Consider the following 21,293-nt stretch of genomic DNA (forward strand, 5'->3'; position numbering starts at 1 on the left):
GCAAAGCAGAAATTATACTAGGTAAATTGAATATCAATACACATAAACATCCTAACTCTCTTGGCATGTACAGTCCCTCTAGGGATAACACATCCACACTGGAGCATAATCTCCACTGGGCTTCCTCAACCTTACCACAGAAAAACATCATTATGGGGGACCCCAATATTGACTGGGCCTCCTGTAGCAGTAAATTAAATTCCTAACTATCCATATCAACATTCCTGGCTTCACTCAAATTATCCAGTCACCTACAAGGATAGATAAACACACAAAAAGACAATCCATTCTCAATTTGATTCTCACAAATAGGTCCACTCCCTCACAACAGGCAGACTGTCTCCCAGACAGCCTAAGTGACCATCTCATTACCTTTCTTCTTAGAAGAAAGACTCACCTAGATAAGCATACTAGATATATCACTATTTGATGTAAAAAGAATTTCTCTCCCCAAACCTTCAAATCCACACTAAACTCCTGTAACTGGGAACCACTAAAACATTTCCCCACTAGATAAAGCCATAGAATATTTCAACAATACCTTTCTAAACAACCTAGATGAATTAGCACCTACTAGGACCATTAGGACTAAATCAAACTATGCAGCATGGCTATCCATTGAAACTAAATCTCTTCTTAAACAATGGGACAAAGCTTGGCACACTTGGTAAAAAGATAACTAGCCTACCAACAACTTAGAAACCTAGCTAAGAAAAAAATTAAACTTGACAAAATAAACTTCTATCATAACACACAAATTCAACATCAAAACAGCCCCAAAATGTTCTGGGCCACTATCAATAAAATCCCCCACCCTGACAATATCACTAACCCATTCCCCCACAACCCCAGACAATCTATCCCCCATTGAAACCCTATTCAACAAATACTTTACAGAATATATTCTAGCTCTCTCTAAAAATCCCACCAACACTCCCCCAGATAACTCCCAAACAAACTGCTAGCATTAATACCTTCTCCTTTCATCTAGTTCCCGTTAATGTTATAAAAAACTACCATTCTCACAGCCGATAAACTTCCCAAAGAATTCCTAAAAATAATAGCAGAAGTCATGGCATACCCAGTTTGTGTTCTAATAAACAGATCTATAACTGGTCAACAAATCCCATCAATCTGGAAGATATCCCACATCATTCTTCTACATAAAGGAGGAAGCTCAACTGAGCTTTCCAACTTTAGACCCATCGCCATCCTATCTCCTCTCTCAAAAATCCTTAAAAGATGCAATCATACTCAAATCATATCCCATCTTCTCAAAAATAACCTCCTCTCCAAGTCACAGCATGGATTTCTCCCCTATCACAGCATCTCCACCACCCTGCTATCCTTTATTATCACAATTAACCAGTATAGGAATAGTGGTCTCATTGTGTCCTCTACTTTCCTTGACCTGTCAAAGACATTTGACATGGTGTCTCACATCAACCTTCTAAACTATATAACAGAGTTTAACCTAAGTCACCCCACTGTAAACTGGTTTAAAAACTATATTTCAGGACATAAACAAGTAGTACTATGGCAAAACAATATCTCTCTCCTACTTGTCATAAATTTGGGTGTCCCTCGGGGATCCATCATTGGCTCACTTTTGTTTACACTCTTCACAAGCAAACTATACACTGCCACTGGGCAAGCCTCCCTCATCCAATATCCAGGTGATTCTACCTTAATATTTGCTGCATCCTCTCTCCAACAATTACAGTTTGTAACCCAAAAAGCTTTCTCAGAAGTGGAAAACTGGCTATCTGACTTGCAACTCATTCTCAGTCCAAACAAGACAAAATGTATGCTATTTTTCCCAAGTAAACCACCAAACTCTCCTCCTCCTCCTTTCTCCATATAGTCTGACAACCTCAACATCATCTCTTCTGTACCCCATACTAAACTCTTAGGTGTCATTATCGACTGTTCACTCAAATTTGACCTACATATAGCCCCGACCATCAAAAAAGTTAATAAAAAACTTGGTAGTCTATACAGACATAAACAGTATCTAACAAACGGCACTAAAGCTACCCTCGCAACTACTCATCTAGTCTCCACTCTTCTGTATGCCTCACCCAGTTTTACTAATCTAAAAAAGGGTGAGCTCACAAAATTGGAAACCTGCTACAATAAAATAGCCAAATTTGCTACTGGCCTCAACTACAGAGAACACCATTGCTTAGCACTCAAATGCTTAAACTGGCTCGAATTACCCAACCTACTTACTTATAACCAACTTGTTACCCTTCACACTCTTATACACCAACCTGAAAAAGTCCCCACTCTACAGACTCTAGTGCAACCCTATAGTAGCACTCATCCTCTTCACTCAACTAATAAAGGTCTGTTAACAATTACTAAAATAAACAACATAGCTGGCCAGTCCCTCTATTCAGCAGGTACAGCTAGGCATTGGGACTCCTTACCGCCTGACACAGGATCAATTACTGATAAACACCGCTTTAAAAAAGAACCTAAGTCATTCTTGCTTAAGTCTAAACTCTGTAACTCTCTATTTCCCCCGTAGCAATTTACACACATACCTCCCTCCCCCTCTACAGCTCTACTGCTACTCAGAGTTATTCTGCCTACCATTGCTGTAAATGCCTTAGCCTTTCATTACAACACCACAGAGATAATATGTAGAAATCAATGTATTCTCAATGTACTCAATTGTTATGGTACAGTCTTGACTGATGTCTAGTAATTTTCTCTTTTATTGTTTATGATTGATATGATATAATCTGATGTAATAATATGATATAATCGTGATGTTTTTATGTAATGCTTGCTTAGTAAATGTTTCTCATTTTGTGCAGCTTTTCGCCCCGGGCCTCTGCTGAAAAAGGACTTGTGTCCAGTCGTACTTTCCCGGTAAACAAATGTTAAATAAATAAATAAATACATATTACAGTGTCATTACAAAATGTCAAAGAAAGGTAAAGATAAGGAAATTGGGATAAGAACAATAGAGAGCTAAAAATCATTACACAGTGCATAGAACTGTTCTGGAGTTGTAATGCAGGTATGTCATAAGCAAAAAAAAAAAAAAAAAACAGGTGGCGTGTAATGATTTAGCAGTTCCTTTTGATGAGCTATTTTTGGGAAGAGAGTAGGTGAGTGAAGAACAGTTGGAAGTTATAGAAAAGATGGAGTTCTGTTTGGAGAAAAAAAGAATAGTTTAGGAGTGCTAGGTAAAGGGATATAGTGAGTGGATTGGGGTGTGAGGAGGGTAGTCATTCAGGTGTAGTACAAGAGCAGAGCCAATTGTTATTCAGGTGGGATTTGAGGAGCAATTTGAATTTGCGAAGTCTACTGATGTTCAATATATGCTGTTGGATAAAGTTCCACATTTTGGCCATTTTATTTGAATTTAGTGATTCTCCAACAGAATTACTGGCCTTTGATACTTTATGTTTCTAAGAGGATCTTAGTACAACCATACACTAACAACAGAACCCTAAGTCTTTGAGTGTTGGACAGTTATCAGATTGGCAATGGAGTGGGCAATGGTAGTTTGATTGAGGTGAAGAAGGTTTAGTAGTTTGAGCCAGTTTAATTCCAGTAGAGCTGAGCAGTGGTGAGTTCTAAAGAAGGTGAAGTGCAAATCTGGCTATTTTATTGTAGAAGGCATATAGTTTGACTAAACCAGATCTTCTATGATTAGTAAAAATAGGTGAGACATATAGCAGGGTAGAAAGTAGGTATGTTCTATGTTCTGGATATGCAGTGTCTTGTATTATTGGCAAGGAATGCTTTGGCTCTGTAGAGAGAGCACAGCTTGATGTGTACCTTTTTAATGAATAGAGCCAAATGTTTGTCAAAGTTAAGGGAGTTATTGATTGTGACGATGACTAGCTTTGTGTGGTCAGTGGGTTCTATTCTGGTCTTGTTTGCAGTGTAGATAATAAAGGGGGGTTGTATTCCTTGCGGCTTGCTCTTAGTGAAGATCATAAGTTTTGTTTCATTAGGATTTAGTATTAGCTGTTGGTTAGAGAGATATTTTTCAATGTCTTGGAAGGAGTGCTGAGTTGTTTCATGGATTTCTGGATGGGATGGGGCTGAGCATATAAGGGAGGAATCTTTGTTAGTAGCAATGCAGAGTTTGCTAGTGAATACAGAGAAGAGTAGTCTTCCAGGACTGATCCTTGAGGGACACCTACTGAGATGGGTACTAAGAGGGAGATTTTGTTTTGCCACTTTACTACTTTCTGGTGGTTGGTTAAATAGTTATGGAACCAGATTAGTGCTGTATGGGAGAAATTTAGGGATGCCAGTCCATTTAGTAGTTTTTAGTGAGATATTGCGTCAAAAGCTTTTGACATATCATGGAATATTTTTATTTGATTTTTTTAACATTTGTTTACCATTAAAGTCTGACTTGGAATGAAGCCAATTTTCAGTGGAGGCCCATGGAGAAACACTCCAGATGCATGTCTTTGTAACGTGGGAAGAAATCAGAGCACCCAGAGAAAACCCACACAAATGCAGGGAGGGCATGCTGACTCCACACAGAAGGCACTCCAGGTGAGAATCAGACCAGAGAACCTCTTGTTGTGAGGTGACAAACACTACTGCTGCACCACTGCACCATCCAGTATGGATGAAATTATCTGGCCATTGTTTCTGAGTCAGTTGATGGCATTGGTAAAGTTAATAAGAGCAGTAGTGGTACTATGCTTGGGTCAGAAGTTGCGTTGCGAGTTGGAAAGGAGATTGGCGCTTAGTAAATAGTCTAGAAGTTGTTTGCATGCGCTTTTTTCAAAGATTTTTGCTATTTGGGGAGGATGGCAATGGGTCGGTAATAAAACAAGTCATTTAAGGGACTGATTTTAGTCATGGGATGATATGAGAGATTTTCCAGAATTTCGGTATGTATTGTTCTGACATGGAATGATTAGTTAGTATGGATATGGGATAAGCTATGGTATCTGCTGCCAATCTCAGAAATTCTTTAGGGAGAAGGTCAGCAGCAAGGGATGTGGGTTTTGGTAGTAGTTTAATGGTGTTGGTTTGAATTGTTTTGACTGTGAATGGGTTTTGGCTTGGTCGGGATCGTGTACAAAATGTTTGGGGGCTGGTATTGTTGGCATTTTTTACCAGAGAGAGTACAGAGTTTACAAAGTGGGAATTAAATTGAGAGGCTATACAATAAGTGGGATTAATGGTAGTGGGGGGCGGAGTGGTAGATTGCCAGGGATTAAGGAGTTGTTTAATGCTTCCCCAGAAGTTCTGTGGGTTATTTTGGTGTTTTTTTGTAATGTGCTGTAGTAAGCTATTTTGTCATTTTTTTATTTGCTTTTTGACTTTATTTCTTAATTGACTATAGGTAAGTAAGGACATTTGGGACTTGGTTGCTTGATGTTGGGACCAGGCTATGACTCTCTGAGACATAGCCTGGCATCCTTAATTAGCCATGGGAGTTGTTTTGCTTTAATTTGTGCCTTCCTTATGGGGTAAGGTCACTTAATATGTTAATAAATGTTTGATTGAAGAATTGGACTGCTGATACTAAAGGGAGTTATTTTAGTTGGGGACCAGTTATATTGTTTCAGAAGGGAGTTGAAGAGTTGGGGAGAGAAGTTTATTTTATTCCTGATGAGTTTATATTCAGTATTTTTTGGAGTGGTGGATGTATTCCTAATCAGGTAAGTGGGAAGGTGATCCCACACATTGTCTGGTAGGCAGCTGGAGTGTATACAGAGATTAGCTTTATTTGTTAAGATCCAGTCAAGGATAGTTTGTTGACCACTGTTTTGTTGACTCTGGTAGAAGAGAGTATAATTTAGAAGAAACCATACAAGTTGATGAAGTTGGATGGGTTTGTAGAAGAGAAGGAGTACCAGCCTAAGTTGAAATGCCCTATAATAATAGTTTCTTGATTAAATGTGGATGATATCCACTTTAGAAGGTTTTCAATTTTAGAATGGTTGTTTTCTGGTGGGATGTATGCAGCTATAATTATACTTTTTTTGGTGTTGAGTTCAAGGCAGGTTATTAGTACTTTTGATTCTAAGGGTTTGGGGTGTGCTTGTACAAGGCATACTAATTTTAGCATATTATTGTACATGATGGCTATTCCAGCACCTTATTTATGTAGTATGTCACATATGTGAATATTATAGCCTTTCGTGAGAATTTCAGTATCATTTACATGTGGTTTGAGCCAGGTTTCGGTTAGAATTACAAGGTTAGGAGAGTATAGGGCGAGGATAGCATGGTATTTGTGAAGTTTGTTTTTTAAGCTTCTAACAATTGTATTCACAACTAAAAGGTTAGATGTTTTGTGGGTTAGGTTGGAGATGTTATGTGTATGGGTGTTGTCAAGTGAGGGAGTAGTTTGAACTGAAGTTAGGGGGCTTGGGTTGGGATGTATGTTGCCACTTAGTTTAAGCTGAGTTAGTCTGTGAAATAATAGGTGACAGAATTTGGGTGAAAGTCTAGATATTTTACATGGTAGGTATGGAGATGCATGTGTATGGACATATTTGAAAGAGTATAATTCTGTATTACAGCTATTATATAGGTATGAGGATGTAACACTGGCACTGTGTGGAGTAGGGACAGGATTACTTGGTGAGTGGTTGTATATAGCTTTTAGTTTGCTGTAGGAAGTACCGTGATGTGTAATGATGAGTAAGGTGATATGTATAATAAGCATGGGCTTCAGGTTTGTCAGAAGACAAGAGAGTGCACCGTGCTTAATTAGGGTTAGGTTTTAAGGGAAGGTAAAAGATACTGGGTTAGGGGTGTGTGAAGTAAGAGAGTTAAACGATGAAGTCCTGACTGGATAATAGGATAAGTTGTTTATCCACAGGCAGGCAGTCGTGTTCAGCTGTAGGCACTTTTACTGCCTCATTGACATGCTTATTTTTATTTTTCAGAACTAACAGAGAGCAACTGGGAAATATGCCAATGATGGCAAGCAAGACTGTTCCGCTGTGAGGTACAAATATATAGGAGATGTGTGCCAAGTCTGGCACTTGTCTTAGAGGATTTAGTAGCTGTTAATGACCTGTTTCCTGTGGTCCAGTGGTGCAAGGTTTGAGTGTCTCAGCCCCCGTTGCTTAACTCAGTTCAGCAGATGTTGCTGAAGAGCAGAATATGAAATAGGTCCACGTGAGGTCCGTGGACATTAGTGCTCTATCCTGGGAAACAAATACAAAGAGACTAAAATAGTACAGATACATACCTGTTAGGCACCTGCTTCATTGTTCATGCGTGCATTGCTACTAATTATTTCAACCATTGCTTTCAGATTTGCATTGTTTTGTATTGTATACCTTGTCATCGCAGGCTGAAGCAATGCAGACTGGGCTTATGCTTGGTATACCAGCACCAGCATGTGTCATCATCCACCTTTGACCTGCTTGGTTAGCATCATTCAGTGTCACATCCTTCTTCATCCCCCATTATTACTAGACAGTGCGTTGGTCAGTCTGCCATGCCTCTCTTATATTGGTTATTCTTCCACCTTTGATTGTGCCAGTTACACCTGGCATATGATGGCCATTCATGTTTCAGGTAGTCAGGTTATATTCCTTGGTGACTGTCTTATGTCATGGTATGTTGTTACCACCAGATGTCATTGTCCATGTTTATTCATTTTGCACTTATGTGGTGGTGTATACCTACCACTGTTTCCATGGTGCCCCGCACAGCACCATTATGTAGGCTGTGTCTGTCACCTGCTTAGAAGCTCCTAGGGACTGCACACTTAATATACAGGGGTTGTACAGCCTACCTTTACTGCCCCTTGTGGTCACACTGTTTGCAGCTCAAGTACTGACAATATTCCCTACACATGGGGACAGATTCATTAGCATTTAATCTTGCCCCTTCTGAAAGGGTACTGATGTAGCACCTGGATCTTTGTTTTCACTTTATCAGTGTATACTTAACAACATTTTACACATCCAGGCACTGTACTGCTATCCAGTGTACCACACTTTACTGATAAAGACAGAAAGGCAAAAGCTGTTATCACAGTCTTTCTTTTTTTGTTGGTCACAGCAATGGATGGGGTGTGACAGTAGTCATTACTTGGCGTAGTGTCCTTGACATCATCTGGTGGATCTCCGGTAGTCTCATGACACATCTACTGGGTGATACAGGTCATCCAACAATATGTGAGCTGGAGGGCTCCTTGGTGTTCTCTGGTGGTCTCTCTGAAGTGGAGTTGTGTAGGTTCCACACTGAGTGGGCATCACAGGTGGGCAAAAGTATATCACCTGGCTAGAGATAGAAGACCTGGTGATGGCCTTGGTGGACTGGCAGCTGGATACATGCACTGGCAGCCAAGAACTGACCTGTGGGCCAACTGTGACTGGGCCCAGCCATGAGAGTGGCCACAGAGATGACTGACTTCAGGCTGGGACCAGCACTGCACAGCATGGCATTCAGCCATAACCCTATACTACCACCCCATTATGGTACCCCCATCACTTGTATGTCAGTTCCACTCAAAGTTTATAGTTCAACCCACTCCATCACAAATTGTCCTCCCTGTCTGTCTGTACATGTCTCTGCTATATCCTTCCCATCTTGATCAGCATCTTCTTCCTGTTGGTCTTTATTTGCCTTTGGCATTTGTTATACCCTGTTTCCTGCTCATACCTTCCCCATACCTTTCACCTCTATCCTTCTTGAAAATATAAGAGAGTGGACACTTATAGCCACCCAACCCCCCCTCCCCCTTTGCCCTTCTATGTTCCTCTGTTAGCTCTTCCACATTTTGTCTGTACCAATCTGGTAGTTTCCTTCCCATTTATAATATATTAATAGAAGGCAGTTTGCTGAAGAGTCATTAGTTGGTCTATCAGCTGCACTTGTAGTGGTACCTCATCACCAGCATGCTGAATGCACTGCACTAGACTCATTGGGTCATATAACCACAGTGTACTATCTGTGTCATCATGAGATCTGTTGTGTCTTTGCCAGTGAATTGCTTATTCTGATCTTGTCAAGCAGTCATAGGCTAATGACCACCAGGGCCTTTATAAGCCTAACCGTGCAATGCAACCCAAAGTATGTATCATGAGTGTTTATTAAGAGGGTATGTTATTTAGGAAGTTTCTAGAGGTTATGTGCAGCAATATCTTAGTTTGAGCATTAATGTCTGCCTTTGTGTATCAGACACAAGGAGTGGGCCAGATCCAGGGTAAATTTCCGATTTCCCATCAATTGATCAAGGTTTCACTTAACTAGCATTAAGGCTGGACTCTGCTTCATATGGATGGGGAGCCTGCTCCTTAGCATGATGATCCTCTGAGACACATGTCTGTCTTGCCTACATGTCTTATTTATGCCACAAGCAAAATTTAAATCCTTTGATCTAGTGGTTCTGATACTGTTCGTTTTGTGGATGTGCAATATACCAGGCATAGATCACCTCTAAGTAACCTGTAGGAGAAAGAGTATAGAGATAGGCTTTAAGGCAATCTATATAGGTCAATGTGTTTATTCCCTGGATTCCAAAAATTGCATCTGTTTGATCAAGCAAATGCCAAAGGAGGCATTATACTTAATGAAGCGTCTGACAAGGGCAGAATAAAGTGGCACTATGACTTGTTTGGACCTGGATGCCATGCCCTTAATTATAAGTTGGGCAGCATAGAATGATTTTCTTACTACTCTGGAGACATGTAGGTCAAAAGTCAGATTACTGTCTAGCTATCTTCCCAGATCCCTGACTACTGTGTCAACGTTTAGGGGTAGCTTATCTATGGAGTAATTAGTCTGGGTGGCAGTTTTCCCAGAATGCACTATAATGCATTCCTTGGCATTGAGTCTTACTCCATGTCTTTGGTACCGGTCACTCATCTTTGTTAGACTCTCTTGTAATATGTTTGTGTCATGGTGTCATCTATGACAGCTTCCAATTTGCAGTCATCTGTGAACTTGGTCAACCAAAGGTCCTTGTCATTAGCCTTTATCTCTAAGAAGTAGATGCCATATAGGAGTGGTTCCAGCACAGGGCCCTGAGGTACCCTGCTAGTGATTGTTCTCTTAATGGAAGTAAAATAAAAAGCTTCTGCATACCACTAAAGCTCCTCTGGAAAAACAAATAGAATACGTACACAAAAATATCATAATGGACCACCACCTTGCAATTATTTAAAAGTCCTTTTTAATAAAATTGATAAGCACAACAAAAACTTGGTTTAAAACTTCAGTGAGAAGGAAAAATGGATAAGTGCTTTCACCATATAGCCTTCATCAGATCCTAAAACCATATCATTGCCCCAAATCTTTTAAGCAGCAATACACCAATCAGAATGTTGGAAATCAACCAACTCCTTTCTATCCAATCTTAACTTCTCAATAGGGACGCCGCCCTTTCTATATCGGCTTCAACAGAAGTACTAAATTCAGACCAGGATTCTGATCCACCTTCAAATCAGCTATCCATTTCGCTTCATTAATCTCTGTTTGATTCTGAATATTTCCTTCTCCTGGACTCTCTTGTAAGGTCTCTAATATCATAAATTTAAAAACGTGTCTCCCATGTTCCATGGCATGATTCGCTAGAGCATTAATTTTAACACCGTTCTTCATATATTCATATGTCACAGAATTCTTTCTTTGAACTTTCTGTTCATTTTCCCACATAAAAAGCTGTACATTGCTGACAGCTTGCTATGTATATCAAATTCTTGGTGTTGCAATTGGCATGTCCTCTAAACCTATAGTTTTTGCCTGTAACTGGATGCTAAAAACAATTTATAGAACTGATGTATTTACAAGCTTTACATCTGCCACAAATGAAGGTGCCTTCTCTAAACTTTTTGTTGTGTTTATCAATTTTATTAAAGATCACTTTTAAATAATTACAAGGTGGTGGTCTGTTTGGATATTTTTGTCTACGTATTATATTTGTTTTTCCAAAGGACATTTAGTGGTATGCAGAAGCTTTTTGTTTTATTTCACTTTCCTAGTATTGTTTTTTCCTACCACACATGGCTGAAAGTAGTACTGTTGTCAATGATTCGCATGATAAGTTGGAGAGCAAATCGGGATTTGTGAACAATCCCAACAGGACCATGCCTGGGCTATCGGTAAGTCAAGGCAACCCTTTACTATCACTGACACTTGATACTGAAGCTGGTAGTTCAAACATTATGACCCAGTCTTCCAAAACTTTTGACACTATGTACTCAGAAGTAGAGAATGCAGCCTATCATCCAAAATGAACATTTAAATAATCACAAGGTGATGGTCCATTTGGATATTTTTGTCTATGTTCTCTTAATGGAGGTGGTATCACTAATCCTGACTTCTCGGGTCCTGTCTGTGAGCCAGCTGGAAATCCAGAAAGTTATGTATGGATTTATAACTAGTTAGGAGAGTTTGTTAATTACACCAGTCTAGGATCCGTGTAAGTGCTATGCACCATTTTTCCCCATCTTTTGCCTTGCTGACCTTCTCAAAGAAGTCCATCAAGTTTTTTTGGCTGGATTAGAAAATTAAAAAATAATCTGCAGAACTGTTTTCAATGTTTTCAGAATGGGGCAGATCAATTCTACCCCAATGACATTGCAAATGCACCAGCCCACACGTTTATTAGTAACTTGTCCTCTAAAACTCCCATCTCCATTCCAGGCATCCCTGATTTCCACCTGAAATGATCATGGCAATAACAATGTTATGTCAGTATTTGTTCTGAATTTGCCAAAATACATAAACTTGCATTTCACATGACTTTATACTTTGCACTTGAATGGAACATGTGTCGCATGCTGTTATACATTATGCAATGTTTCCTCAATTCTAGCTATTACATTATAGAAATTATTTACTCTTCTCTCTTAATGTACTGCCAGTTCTACTACAGTCAGTCAGTATCAGGCCATATTGCACTACTTTAACTCTGTTATTTGATCCTTAAGTACCCTGAAAGTAATGTTTCTGAATCCAGCTCAGTATCTTCCTTGATTCAAGAAAATAATTTTGTGCACCTCAGAAAACTTTCCAACCATCTGGAGGAGACCTGTTATCAGATACTTGTGTATCAGAAGTCTAGAAAATGAGGTGTCAGGACATTAGATGTCAGACATGTTGTTATCTGTGTAGCTACATGACAGTATTTTCAAACTATAAGGTCAGAGGGAAATGGGGCTGGGGGATTGAGGTGACAGGGAATGGGGCTGGGGGAGGAAGGTGAGAGGGAAATGGGGATGGGGAGGAAGGTGAGAAGGAAATGGAGCTAGGAGAGGAAGGTGAGAGGGAAATGGGGCTGGGGAGGAAGGTGAGAAGGAAATGGGGCTAGGAGAGGAAGGTGAGAGGGAAATGGGGCTGGGGAGGAAGGTGAGAGGGAAATGGGGCTGGGGAGGAAGGTGAGAGGGAAATGGGGCTGGGGAGGAAGGTGAGAGGGAAATGGGGCTGGGGGAAGTAGGAGACAGGGAAATGTAGTTGGGGGAGTAAAGTGAGAGGGAAATGGGGATGGGGAGGAAGGTGAGAGGGAAATGGAGCTAGGAGAGGAAGGTGAGAGGGAAATGGGGCTGGGGAGGAAGGTGAGAGGGAAATGGGGCTGGGGAGGAAGTGAGAGGGAAATGGGGATGGGGAGGAAGGTGAGAGGGAAATGGGGCTGGGGGAGGTTATGCAATGTCATGTGATGTAGGTACTGTTATTCTTTTGTTATACTTAGTTATGGGCGGCACAAGACAAAGCTTTCATGGAGGTATAGACAAAGGTTTCATAATAATTCCATTACTTGCGATGCATCGCACTGCTAGGTCTGTGAGCTGGATATCATAAAATGTAGAATTCACAGAGAGTGGGGAAGCTATGATGCATCTGTTTAGCTTCAAAAGATGAATTCCTGACCTCTACAGGGGAATGTATTGCAGAAAAGAGATACACTACAACTGCAGTGCAGAGCTTGGCTACCCAGCCAACAGCAACATGGATTTGTGTTTTCGTATCCATACCCACAACAGACAAAATACTCCATGCATGGAGCAGAGTCGGATGCTACACACAATAGCCAGTTACCACAAATTTGGGAGGAATAAATAGGACAAACATGATATGCTGTCTGTCTTTTTCTTTACTAATATTAATGCTGTGCCTTAGATTTAGCTATATAAACATTGAATGGTATAAGGTATCCATTTTGCAAAGAGTAGCATGGCAAGCAATTACAAGTTAGGAAATCTTTAAAAATGCAGTGCAAAAAAACCTATTGTGCTGAAACTGGTATCTCAGAAAGCCAGATCTAGCAATAATGGAAAAATGTACAGACTGTCATGGACGGCTATAGAATGTAAGACGTTGTTCCCTTGATATTATGCATGAATTGATGGGAAAAAGATGAATGCTGTTCTTTACAGAGCAGAACTATGAATTTTTAAACATTGCATACTCAGCTTTCCAACCTGTCATAAGCAAAATAGCAGACATTTTTTGTAACTAAAATCAAGCAGCACAGATTGAAGGCAAAAGTGAAAATTATTCAAAACAAAGATACGAATCACATAATATCCTACAAATGTTGCAGTGCTTTTATCACTGAAATGAAGAGCTGGGCCAGAATAGTTATGTGACAGTTGAATATTTATTAAAAAGGCAGCCCATACTTAATGCACAGTGGTAGAAAGCAAAAGCTAAACACAAGCCTTGTGTACGGGCCAAATAATACAACTGAGTGCAAACAAATGAGTTTTACCTAGGGGCATAGAGTGCCAAACCTTCACAAAACAGTTATTACTTCTGGTTCATTAAAATTATTTCAGTTTAGTTATGTGTAATGATTGTTTATCTGAAATTTGACATGCTGATATATTTTATTAGGAACAAGTTGACATTACTACATGGTAATCGTAAGACAACTTCTTGGAAAGATCCCACAGAATCTGTCTCATTTCATTTTTTTTCATACTACAAATCAACCTACTATTTCAGTACACTCAGTGACATGTGTAAGTATAACAGAGAGGTGATTCTTCTCCTCAGTTATCTTTACATCTCCAGAGATATTACACTTTTTCTGTTAATATATATAAAATGACTTACTATGTTGTTATGACACACATTCAGGTAATTAGCAGAAACAGTTTTACTAATTCTAACTGTTTATATTGCTGTATTGTCCTACCATTCAGTTCTACATATTAGCTGTTGCTTTGCTGCTGATGTTTATTTGTGGATTTATGCATGAATGTGATTAAGTAGTTAGATAGCTGGTCAACCGGGGTAAAGAACATATCCAAATTGGCCTATTTTAAACATGGCCTGTAGCAAATAACATTATTCAGGGTCTTAGAAAATAGTAAAAAGTGCTACATGAGCATCAGTAAGTTATATAAGAAGACCATTAAAAGCAAAATAAATGCAGCAGTAAGCAAACAGCAGCACTGAGAATTTAGTACAAGAACCACATGGATGGTGCTGCCTAACATGGGCAAATAGCATCAGTGTGGATGTAGTACAAGAACCACATGGATGGGGCTGTATAACATGAGCAAACAGCAGCACTGTGGATGTAGTATAAAAACCATATGGATGGTGCTGCCTAAGATGAACAAAAAGCAGCATTGTGCATGTAGTACAAGAACCACATGAATGGTGCTGCCTAACATGGGCAAACAGCATCAGTGTGGATGTAGTACAAGAACCAAATGGATGGTGCTGCCTAACATGAACAAAAAGAAGCAAGTTGGATGTAGTACGAGAACCACATGGATGGTGTTGCCTACATGGGTAAACAGATGCACTGTGGATGTAGTACAAAAACCACATGGATGGTGGTGCCTAACATGGGCAAACAGCAGCACTGTGGATGTAGTACAAGAACCACGTAGATGGTGGTGCCTAATATCGGCAAACAGCAGCATTGTGTATGTATTAGAAGAACCAAATGGATGGTGGTGCCTAACATGAGCAAATAGCAGCAATGTGGATGTAGAACAAGATCCACATGGATGGTGCAGCCTAATATAAGCAAACAGCAGCACTGTGGATGTAGTACAAGCACCACATAAATGGTGCAGCCTAATATGGGCAAACAGCAGCACTGTGGATGTAGTGCAAGCACTACATAAATGGTGCAGCCTAATATTGGCAAACAGCGGCACTACTGATATAGTACAAGAACCACATGGATGGTGCAACCTAATATGGGCAAACAGCAGCACTGTGGATGTACAAGAACCACATAGATGGTACTGCCTAACATGGACAAACACCAGCACTGTGGCCATAGTACTAGAAACACATTGGATGGTGCTGCCTAACATGAGCAAACAGCAGCACTGTGGACGCAGTACAAGAACCACATGGATGGTGCTGCCTAACATGAGAAAACAGTAGCATGGTGGACAGAGTACAAGAACCACATGGATGGTGCTGCCTAACATGAGAAAACAGAAGCACTGCGGATGTAGTACAAGAACCATATGTATGGTGCTGCCTAACTTGGGCAACCAGCAGCACTGTGGAGGTAGCATAAGAATGACATAGATGGTGCTATCTAACATGGGCAAATAACAGCACAGTCAATGTAGTACAAAAACCACATGGATGGTGCTCCTAACATGGGCAAACAGCAGCACTGTGGATGTAGTACAAGAATTGCATGGATGGTGCTGCCTAATATGGGCAAAGAGCAGCACAGTGGACATAGTACAAGAACCACATGGATTGTGGTGCCTAACATGGGCAAACAGGTGCACTGTGGATGTAGTACAATAACCACATGGATGGTGTTGCTTAACACAGGCAAACAGCAGCACTGTGGATGTAGTCCAAGAACCACATAGATGGTGCTGCATAACATGGGCAAACAGAAGCACTGTGGATGTAGAACAAGAACCACATGGATGGTGCTGCCTAACATGAGAAAACAGCACCACTGTGGATGTAGTATAGGAACCACATGGATGGCACTGTATAACATGGGCAAACAGCAGCACTATGGATGTAGTACAAGAACCACATGAAGGATGGTGGTGGCTAACATCGGAAAACAGCAGCACTGTGGATGCAGTACAAGAATTACATGGATGGTGCTGCCTAACATGGGCAAAGACCAGCACTGTGGATGTAGTACAAGAACCACAAGGATGGTGGTGCCTAAATTGGGGAAACAGCAGTGGTGTGGATGCAGTACAAGAACCACATGGATGGTGCTGTCTAACATGGGCGAAAAGATGCACTGTGGATGTAGTTCAAGAACCACATGGATGGTGCTCCTAACATGGGCAAACAGCAGCGCTGTGGATGTAGTAGAAGAACCACATGGATTTTGCTGCCTAATATGGGCAAAGAGCAGCACTGTGGACATAGTACAAGAACCACATGGATTGTGGTGCCTAACATGGGAAAACAGGTGCACTGTGGATGTAGTACAAGAACCACATGGACGGTGTTGCCTAACATGGGCAAACAGCAGCACTGTGGATGAAGTCCAAGAACCACATGGATGGTGCTGCATAACATGGGCAAAGATAAGCACTGTGGATGTAGTACAAGAACCACATGGATGGTGCTACCAAACATGAGAAAACAGCACCACTGTGGATGTACTACAAGAACCACATGGATGGTGCTTCCTAACATGAGCAAACAGCAACACTGTGGATGTAGTACAAGAACCAAAGGGCTGGTGCTGCCTAACATGAGCAAACAGCAGCACTGTGGATGTAGTACAAGAACCGCATGTATGGTTCTGCCTAACATGAGCAAACAGAAGCACCTTGGATGTAGTACAAGAACCACATGGATGGTGTTGCCTGCATGGGCAAACAGATGCACTATGGCTGTAGAACAAGAACAACATGGATGGTGGTGCCTAATATCGGCAAACAGCAGCATTGAGGATGTATTACAAGAACCACATGGAGGGTGATGCCTAACATGAGCAAACAGCAGCAATGCAGATGTAGTACAAGAACCACATGGCTGGTGCTGCCTAACATGAGCAAATAGCAGTATTGTGAATGTATTACAAGATCCACATGGATGGTGCGGCCTAACATGGGCAAACAGCAGCACTGTGGATGTAGTACAAGCACCACATAAATGGGGCAGCCTAATATTGGCAAACAGCAGTGCTCTGGATATAGTACAAGAACCACATGGATGGTGCAACCTAATTTGGGCAAACAGCAGCACTGAGGATGTACAAGAACCAGATAGATTGTACTGCCTAACATGGGCAAACAGCAGCACTGAGGATGTACAAGAACCACATAGATTGTACTGCCTAACATGGGGAAACAGCAGCACTGTGGGTGTAGTACAAGAACCACATGGATGGTGCTGTCTAACATGAGAAAACAGAAGCACTGCGGATGTAGTACAAGAACCACATGTATGGTGCTGCCTAACTTGGGCAACCAGCAGCACTGTGGAGGTAGCATAAGAATCACATAGATGGTGCTATCTAACATGGGCAAACAACAGCACAGTCAATGTAGTACAAAAACCACATGGATGGTGCTCCTAACATGGGCAAACAGCAGCACTGTGGATGTAGTACAAGAACCACATGTATGGTTCTACCTAACATGAGCAAACAGAAGCACTTTGGATGTAGTACAAGAACCACATGGATGGTGTTGCCTACATAGGCAAACAGACGCACTATGGCTGTAGAACAAGAACAACATGGATGGTGGTGCCTAATATCGGCAAACAGCAGCATTGAGGATGTAGTACAAGAACCACATGACTGGTGCTGCCTAACATGAGCAAATAGCAGTATTATGAATGAAGTACAAGATCCACATGGATGGTGCGGCCTAACATGGGTAAGCAGCAGCACTATGGATGTAGTACAAGCACCACATGGATGGTGCAACCTAATATGGGCAAACAGCAGCACTGAGGATGTACAAGAACCACATAGATTGTACTGCCTAACATGGGCAAACAGCAGCACTGTGGGTGTAGTACAAGAACCACATGGATGGTGCTGCACTAACATAAGCAAACAGCAGCACTGTGGACATAGTACAAAAAACACATGGATGGTGCTGTGTAACATGAGTAAACAGTAGCACTGTGGATGTAGTACAAGAACGACATTGGATGGTGTGCCTAACATGAGCAAACAGCAGCATTCTGGACATAGTACAAGAACCACATGGATGGTGCTGGCTAACATGAGAAAACAGCAGCACTGCAGATGTAGTACAAGAACCACATGGATGGTGCTGGCTAACATGAGAAAACAGCAGCACTGCAGATGTAGTACAAGAACCACATAGATGGTGCTGCCAAACATGGACAAACACCAGCATTGTGGCCATAGTACAAGAACCACATTGGATGGTACTACCTATCATGAGCAAACAGCAGCACTGTGACGTAGTACAAGAACCACATGGATGGTGCTGCCTAACATCAGCAAACAGCAGCACTGTGGATGTAGTACAAGAACCACATGTATGTTGCTGCCTAACTTGGGAAAACAGCAGCACTGTGGATGTAGCATAAGAACCACATAGATGGTGCCGTCTAACATGGGCAAACAACAGCACAGTCGATGTAGTAAAAGAACCACATGGATGGTGCTGCCTACCATGGGAAAACAGCAGCACTGTGGATGTAGTACAAGAACCAACAGAACAGGCAGCATGGTGGATTTAGTACAGGAATCATATGGACAGTGCTGCCTAACACCGGCAAACAGCAGCACTGTGGATATAGTACAAGAACCACAAGGATGGTGCTGCCTAAATTGGGCAAGGAGCAGCACTGTGGATGTAGTACAAGAACCATATGGATGGTGCTCCTAACGTGGGCAAATAGCAACACTGTGGACGTAGTACAAGAACCACATGGATTGTGGTGCCTAAAATGGGCAAACGGGTGCACTGTGGATGTAGTACAAGAACCACATGGATGGTGTTGCCTAACATGGGCAAACAGCAGCACTGTGGCTGTAGTACAAAAACTACATGAATGGTGCTGCCAAACATGAGAAAACAGCACCACTGTGGATGTAGTACAAGAACCTTATGGATGGTGCTGTCTAACATGGACAAACAGCAGCACTGTGGATGTAGAATAAGAACCACATGGATGGTGCTCCTAACATGAGCAAACAGCAGCACTGTGAATGTAGTACAAGATCCACAGGGATGGTGCTGCATAATACGTGCAAAGAGCAGCAATGTGGACATAGTACAAGCACCACATGGATTGTGGTGCCTAACATGGGCAAACAGCAGCACTGTGGATGTAGTATAAGAACCACATGGATGGTGCTGCCTAACATGGGCAAACAACAGCACTGTGGATGTAGTATAAGAACCACATGGATGGCACTGCATAACATGGGCAAACAGCAGCACTGTGGATGTAGTACAAGAACCACATGGATGATGCAACCTAATATGGACAAACAGCAGCACTGTGGATGTACAAGAACCACATAGATGGTATGGCCTAACATGGGCAAACAGCAGCACTGTGGGTGTAGTACAAGAACCACATGGATGGTGCTGCCTAACATAAGCAAACAGCAGCACTGTGGACATAGCACAAGAACGACATTGAAGGGTGTGCCTAACATGAGCAAACAGCAGCACTCTGGACATAGTACAAAAACTACATGGATGGCGCTGGCTAACATGAGAAAACAGCAGCACTGCAGATGTACTACAAGAACCACATAGATGGTGCTGCCTAACATTGGCAAACAAGAGTACTGTGGATGTAGTAAAAGAACCACATAGATGGTGCTGCCTAACATGGACAAACACTAGCACTGTGGCCGTAGTACAAGAACCACATTGGATGGTGCTGCCTAACGTGAGCAAACAGCAGCACTGTGGATGTAGTACAAGAACCACATGGATGGTGCTGCCTAACATGAGCAAACAGCAGCACGATAGACAGAGTACAAGAAACACATGGATGGTGCTGCCTAACTTGGGCAAACAGCAGCACAGTCAATGTACTACAAGAACCACATGGATGGGGCTCCTAACATGGGCAAACAGCAGCACTGTGGATGTAGTACAAGAACCACATGGATGGTACTGCAAATTATCGGCAAAGAGCAGCACTGTGGACATAGTACAAGAACCACATGAATTGTGGTGCCGAACATGGGCAACCGGGTGCACTGTGGATGAAGTACAATAACCACATGGATGGTGTTGCCTAACACGGGCAAACAGCAGCACTGTGGATGTACTCCAAGAACCACATGGATGGTGCTGCCTAACATGGGCAAACAGAACCACTGTGCATGTAGTACAAGAACCACATGGATGGTGCTGCCAAACATGAAAAAACAGCACCACTGTGGATGAAGTACAAGAACCACATGTATGGTGCTGCATAACATGAGCAAACAGCAGCACTGTGGATGTAGTACAAGAACCACATGGATGTTGCTGCCTAACATGGGCAAACAGCAGAACTGTGTTTGTAGAATAGGAACCACATGGATGGCACTGCATAAAATGGGAAAACAGCAGCAGTGTGGATGTAGTACAAGAACCACATGGATGGTGCTGCTTAACACAGGCAAACAGCAGCACTGTGGATGTAGTCCAAGAACCACATAGATGGTGCTGCATAACATGGGCAAACAGAAGCACTGTGGATGTAGAACAAGAACCACATGGATGGTGCTGCCTAACATGAGAAAACAGCACCACTGTGGATGTAGTATAGGAACCACATGGATGGCACTGTATAACATGGGCAAACAGCAGCACTATGGATGTAGTACAAGAACCACATGAAGGATGGTGGTGGCTAACATCAGAAAACAGCAGCACTGTGGATGCAGTACAAGAATTACATGGATGGTGCTGCCTAACATGGGCAAAGACCAGCACTGTGGATGTAGTACAAGAACCACAAGGATGGTGGTGCCTAAATTGGGGAAACAGCAGTGGTGTGGATGCAGTACAAGAACCACATGGATGGTGCTGTCTAACATGGGCAAAAAGATGCACTGTGGATGTAGTTCAAGAACCACATGGATGGTGCTCCTAACATGGGCAAACAGCAGCGCTGTGGATGTAGTAGAAGAACCACATGGATGTTGCTGCCTAATATGGGCAAAGAGCAGCACTGTGGACATAGTACAAGAACCACATGGATTGTGGTGCCTAACATGGGAAAACAGGTGCACTGTGGATGTAGTACAAGAACCACATGGACGGTGTTGCCTAACATGGGCAAACAGCAGCACTGTGGATGAAGTCCAAGAACCACATGGATGGTGCTGCATAACATGGGCAAAGAGAAGCACTGTGGATGTAGTACAAGAACCACATGGATGGTGCTACCAAACATGAGAAAACAGCACCACTGTGGATGTA

Source organism: Protopterus annectens, chromosome 14.part0, assembly GCF_019279795.1.
Source record: "Protopterus annectens isolate FY-2018-M chromosome 14.part0, PAN1.0, whole genome shotgun sequence".
Classification (NCBI taxonomy): domain Eukaryota; kingdom Metazoa; phylum Chordata; order Ceratodontiformes; family Protopteridae; genus Protopterus; species Protopterus annectens.